The sequence below is a fragment of the Scylla paramamosain genome, unplaced genomic scaffold (assembly GCF_035594125.1).
Source record: "Scylla paramamosain isolate STU-SP2022 unplaced genomic scaffold, ASM3559412v1 Contig50, whole genome shotgun sequence".
Lineage (NCBI taxonomy): Eukaryota > Metazoa > Arthropoda > Malacostraca > Decapoda > Portunidae > Scylla > Scylla paramamosain.
In genome coordinates this window covers 522,501-528,726 of record NW_026973715.1, presented here as the reverse complement: position 1 = coordinate 528,726, position 6,226 = coordinate 522,501, and the positions used below count along the sequence as shown (strand labels likewise).

The 6,226-nt window shown below is 39.4% G+C and overlaps 1 protein-coding gene across 1 annotated transcript in view; it reads right to left on the bottom strand.

The window, feature by feature from the left end:
- Positions 1–3,787: 3,787 nt before the first annotated feature.
- The window catches only part of LOC135098210 (uncharacterized), a 15,309-nt gene continuing 12,870 nt past the window's right edge, over positions 3,788–6,226 (bottom strand). The window contains exons 6-8 of the mRNA XM_064000452.1: positions 6,002–6,147; positions 5,061–5,170; positions 3,788–4,141 (exon numbers count right to left, since the gene is read on the bottom strand). The gene's annotated coding sequence lies outside the window, so the exon portion shown is untranslated. The remainder of the gene's footprint in view (positions 4,142–5,060; positions 5,171–6,001; positions 6,148–6,226) is intronic.

The window sequence follows — 6,226 nt, the reverse complement described above, 5'->3', positions numbered from 1 at the left end:
GTGTGATGGAAGGCTCTTTGATGTGAGTGTGTCCCATTGAATTGTGGAATGCAATTCTTTCTTTTCTCTGTGTTAGAGGACTCATGCTGCACACTATCAAGTCCCAGGCCATTGTGTAATGAAACTGCCTCTTCTTCTAAGCATTGTCAGTTTCCTCACTACTCTTATTACACTGTTTCTCCTTCAGATTCCACAGACCGACTGGGAGACACACAATGTCAGTGCCACCGTGCAGGGAGTGAGGCCCAAGAGGAGGAAGAGGAGCATTCAAGAGATCAGCTGGCCAGCAGTCCATTCAGGTGTGCCTTTCATTACATCGTTATTTGTCCATAGTTTCCCTTCTGGGGTTGGACAGACCATGAGTATCTCCCACTTGCAGCTGTAGACAATTTCTTCCTTATTGTTAAGTGTTATCATGCCTTCCTCCACACACCATCTCAAGGTCTTCCCAGTGGTTTCCTTCCAAGTACTCTGATGCTCTCTTCAGTTAGTGACCCTGATTTGTAAGCGCCAGGAAGACTGCATGGATAAGGCAGACCACAAACCTTCTGCTAGATGTGGAGTGGTGAATGGCAGCAAAAATACTGGCAGCATCTGATTCTTTGCACCAAAATAGTGTTCTTGTTAACAGATTTATTCACTGCTCACTCATTCACTCACCTCTGAAGGAGTGAAGAGTGTGCACTGAAGTAAGCATTGCAACTGGTGTGTGTGTGTGTGTGTGTGTGTGTGTGTGGTGTGTTTCTGGTGATGGAGTTTATTGTCATCTTGAAAGATTTCATAAAAGTACTGAATCTGATTTGGAATTCATGTTGCAACAAAAACTCTCCTCCTTTGCAACAATTTCACAAATGTATACAGGAAGCAAAGGATGAAGGTTTTAGGCCAAAATGAACTGACAGGAATCAGGAATGATGCGTCCAGCAAAACCTGGCAACACAACAGTGATGTGCATGCTGGTATGTCAGGTCAGGGGTCACCTGCACTTTTTGGGAAATATTCATGAACTCTTGCTTAAACAGAAAATGTTGCAAAATTTCTCACAGGGACTGATCAGGTTCCTCTCCTAGGCATGGAGAGAGAGAGAGAGAGAGAGAGAGAGAGAGAGAAGGGGGGCAGGGGGGAGAATTTAATTTTCTTTTATCTATCTTTCTCTCATTTCTTCTTTTATTTCTTCCTCTTCTATTATCCTCATTCTTCTCTCATGTCCTCTTCCTTCTTTGTTGTCTTCTCTCTCCTTCTCTTTCTTCCCTCCTTATTATCATGTCTTCTCCTCTTCCTTCTTTCTATCACTTCTGAAAAAAAAACAATGAAAATATAAATAATACATTTTGAACATAATAATAATAATGATAATTAATTCTCACAATCAGTAACATTCTCTCTCTCTCTCTCTCTCTCTCTCTCTCTCTCTCTCTCTCTCTCTCTCTCTCTCTCTCTCTCTCTCTCTCTCTCCTTTATCTCATCCTTCTCATGTCCCCCTCTTCTCTTCCTTCCTTCCTTTCTTATATTCTTCCTCCTCTTTTCTTCCTTTGTCTCTTCTGTCAGTCATTCCTCTGAAATATGAATAAATTTAGAATAATAGTAATAAATTTAATAGAAATAATTTCTTGTATTCTCTCTCCTACACACACACAAAACTCTCTCTCTCTCTCTCTCTCTCTCTCTCTCTCTCTCTCTCTCTCTCTCTCTCTCTCTCTCTCTCAACAAAACCCCTTCTTTTACTCACATACTCAAAAACTCCCTCCCACTACTCACTCAAACTGATTCTCTTAGACACACACACACACACACACACCCAGGCTTCCAAGTTGATAATCCAAAAGCCAGCAGATGACAGCTTCCTTCCAGCACACACTTGTATCGCCCAACTTGACCTGCCTGAATACAAGCTGATACAGTCCATGCAGCAGGGTAAAGTTTGTATGAACCTTTTTTTGTTGTTATAACTTGTGGTGTGGTCCAGCAGTCTTCCTTTTCCCACTTTTTAAGAGGGGAGAGAAAGAATGGTAGATGACACCACTTGTAAGGAAGACACAAGTTACTATAGTTTAGATGTACTAAAAATTTTTGCACACTAAATGTTTATTACCAAAAAGCTTTATATATATATATATATATATATATATATATATATATATATATATATATATATATATATATATATATAGATTGATTGATTGATGGAGATATACATTGGTCCCTCTTGTTTCAGTTTGGCAATAGGTTTGAACTGGTACCAACAACCAAACTGGCACATCAGATCCACTTTTGGTGCACCACTTGCTGACGTAACAGAATGGTGTTGATCCAGTTTGTCGTCCATGTGCATTGTTTGATTTTTGGTAACCTCCCAACAGCCATCTTACTGTTTTTTTGCAGCAATTAACCACATCTTTGGTGTTTGTCCCCAGGAGTGCAGCCTCTACAAGTGATGGAGGGTTGAGGGAGCCAGAAGGGCATGGACACTTGGATATGGATGACACTGGTTTGGGTGCCAAATATTAATAGTGCACCTACACAATTACCACACTCGATCCTCTCACCAGGCTTAACTATAAATAATTAAAGGTAAATAACATCTGTCATCTATTATCTATTGTATTCTATATTGCTGTTAATGTTTCATGTATAATGTATAATGTTAATGTATAATGTCTTTGCTTTCAAATGCAAGTCAAAAGGGTGAACCCAGGCCTTGCCAAAGACTAATGTATAATTTTCCCATTTATAGTACTATTCACATTTGACAAATTTCACTGCTAACAGTGAGGGACTACTGTAAATGTAGTAATAATAATAATAATAATAATAATAATAATAATAAAAAGTAATGATAAAGTGCAAGACATGTTCATTAATGCAATTATTTTCTCCAGCATGGAGGAGTGAGTGAGGAGGCACATTTGTCTGTGATTAAGGAATGCAAATGACAATGTTCCAAGGACGTCACCCTGTCCTGGGCCATGACATGAGAGAGAAGAGGAAAAAAAGGACTCTCTCTCTCTCTCAGTTTCCATAACATACCAAACTGCTCTGGTGTTAATTTCATGAATTGCTGTATAATAGAAATGGGAATGTTAGTTCAATGCATTTAGCTCTGAGTGTGAAAGAATGACAAGAAAGAATGCAGAGGATACTAGAACACATGCACAGAAAACTGAAAGATTTTTAAACTTCTGAATAGGTGTGAAAAAAAAAAAAAAACTGCAAAATCAGTGTCTCCTTAAAACAACACATGACAGCAATGATAACTTACACAACAATAATGCTTGATGAAGACTATATTTCCAACACAGATTTATGACAACATTTGGCAAAGCTGTGCACTGTTTGTGTTAAAACTATCCTCTCATGGCGAAGTTGGTTAGTCATTATAGGGTTATGATGATATAATGGTGTTTATTTTAGCTAATTTCCAATGACTCCTAATAATATAAGATTAAGTAAGTATTTCATTGTTTACATTAATTTACAAAATTTCACAACTACAACCTCAGTGATGTTTAGTTAATCCAATTTTGTTCATAACTACTACACTTTTTCCAGTGGTTTACCCATAGTACAACACAAACAACTACAATATCATTCATGTTATTTCACTTCCAAAAAAATTAAACAACTATGTACATGATCTAGTTTACAATAAAAGGATTTTGAACAATAGTTTCCCCATCAATCAACCCTAATTTTTTTTCCAGCTACAAAGAACAATTCAACTACAATACCATTCATGCTATTTCATCCATTTGAAATTTCACATGCATGTGATTTACAGTACTTTACCAAAAAAGAATTAAGATCAACAATGTTCCCATCAATTAACCCTTTAAACTTTCCCACCTACAATCTGACAAGTGGAGTCACCAGTTTTAAATGTCAATAGTTATCCAAGATTGAATTTATGCCTTCCAATCCTCTGTGGGTCTTGGAGGCGGTCATGAGTCCCATTGCTCTCCTGAGAGCAGTGCAGGAGGTTGCCTTCAACATAAACCTTCTTGACAAAATAAACATAAACCTTCTTGACAAAGTACTTGGATGACTTGTTGCAGCTTTGCTCTTTCCTGATGGTGACTGCAGCCTTCAACTCAAGGTATAGCTTCTCCAAGGCACCCATCATGCTTTACTTTAGCCCAGTGATCTGTGGAGAATAAGTAGTGGTGATGGTGGTGGTCCACCTCTCCAATACAAGAATTCACCATTATTAACAATTTTTCATCCTTTTCACCAGTAAACTCTGGAACTCCCTGCCTGCTTCTGTATTTTCTTTTCCTTATGACAAATTTTTTCATGAGGAAGGTCCCAAGACACTTCTCCAATCTTGGATAATCCTTACTACTACACACCATCAGACAAAAATACCGTGAAGGATGCAACTCCCTTTTTAGAAGAGCCAGAGGTCACAGGAGCAAAGGTGATGGGACCCTCCATGCCCTCGACACTCATATCAAGCCCCATTATCACCTGCATCACTCGGGAACACACCATCACCACCATTACCATTGTGTTGTGGCATCATATCAGTGGTATAATAATTGTAAGAACACAAGGGAAACTGCAAGAAGCCGTCTGGTCTACACATGGCAATCCCTGCATGAAATGTGCTTACCTATTTTCACTATCATCCTCATGCATAAATTTGTCTAATCTTTTAAAGCTCCCTAATGACTCAGCACTAACCTAACTACTGAGTCTTATTTCATTCATCTATCACTCAATCTGAGAACCAGTTCCTTCCTATTTCTTTTTTAAATCTAACTTTATCAGGCTTGACATGAAGAAACTGAGGATAGTGATAATGGTTGCTATTTCTGATTATTATTCTTACTTCCATTAACACTCAGAATATGAAGTCTGTCTTTATTCTTATTTTGGGTCCCCAGTGGAAAGGAATAGTCTCAGTGACCACTGCACTACAAGCCAAATAGCTTAAAAATGCCTTTAAAATGAAAATAATGGCTACTCTTCACAACCACAGTGCTGCATCCCTCTTTTCTAAACATCTTCACTCTAACCCCTGCTTCCTGCTCCCTCCAAGACCCAGTGACAGCCTCCCTCACCTCTGGGTTCACTTGAGGAGCTGCCGTCAGCCACCCAATGACATTCATTTGCACGTTCTTGGTGACAGAGTTCTCCTGGATATCCAAATTTTCAGGAAACACCACCAAGCCTGTAAGGAGAATTGGTGAAGAGAGAGAGAGAGAGAGAGAGAGAGAGAGAGAGAGAGAGAGAGAGAGAGAGAGAGAGAGAGAGAGAGAGAGAGAGAGAGAGAGAGAGAGAGAGAGAGAGAGAGAGAGACTGTATGTTAGATGCAGACAAAATGGTAAAGTAAGGTATTAAAATCTTGCATGCAAAAAAAGATATGCACACTAATAAATACTATATTACAAAATGTTAAAACATCCATAAACTCCTTGCACATCATACTGAGCTCACACTCCTCTTATTCCCTCAGATGCTACCAACAACTTTATTTAAACACAAATAGATAGATAGATAGATAGACGGATAAAGACAGAAATAGATAGTCACATACACACTCTTATTCCCTCCAAGACACAACAGTGACTTGATTTCAACAGATAGACAAAGACACACACACACACACACACACACATCAGGCTCGGGTCTGAGTACATGTACTCAACCAGATTCCAAATGTAGTGCAGTGGTAGATGTATAGGTAGAGGTAAGATCAGGGTGACACAAGCCTGTCCCTGGGGAAGCCAGGTGGTCTGGATTGGTACCAGTGAAGTCATATGAGTTACAGCCACTGCAGTTCCCACCCCTGCTGCTAATCTGTCAGCACCTTCGTGTAAATATGTGGAGTGAGAAACAGCTGTCAAATGCCATCTGGACTGACAGGCTGCTTCACTGAGAGGCACACAGCAATCCATCCCCATCAGGTATCAAGCGACATTCACCCCAAACTCTCCACATTCACACAGATAGACAGACATAATACACACAGAAATAAATTAATAGATACACATACACATACAGAATTGGTTACCAGGAGAGACAAAGTGGAGATGCCAGCCAGCAGGTACAACAGACACCTGAGCAGCAAGTTGGTATCTAACACTGACCTCACTGATGATGACATCTACAGGAATTGTTGACAAGTTGTTCTTGGGTAAATAGATCCTGGAGGAAATACACAGAAAAGATCCATTATTGCAGGGACAAACAAAGGCTGGATATTGAGGGGATACAACAAAGAGTT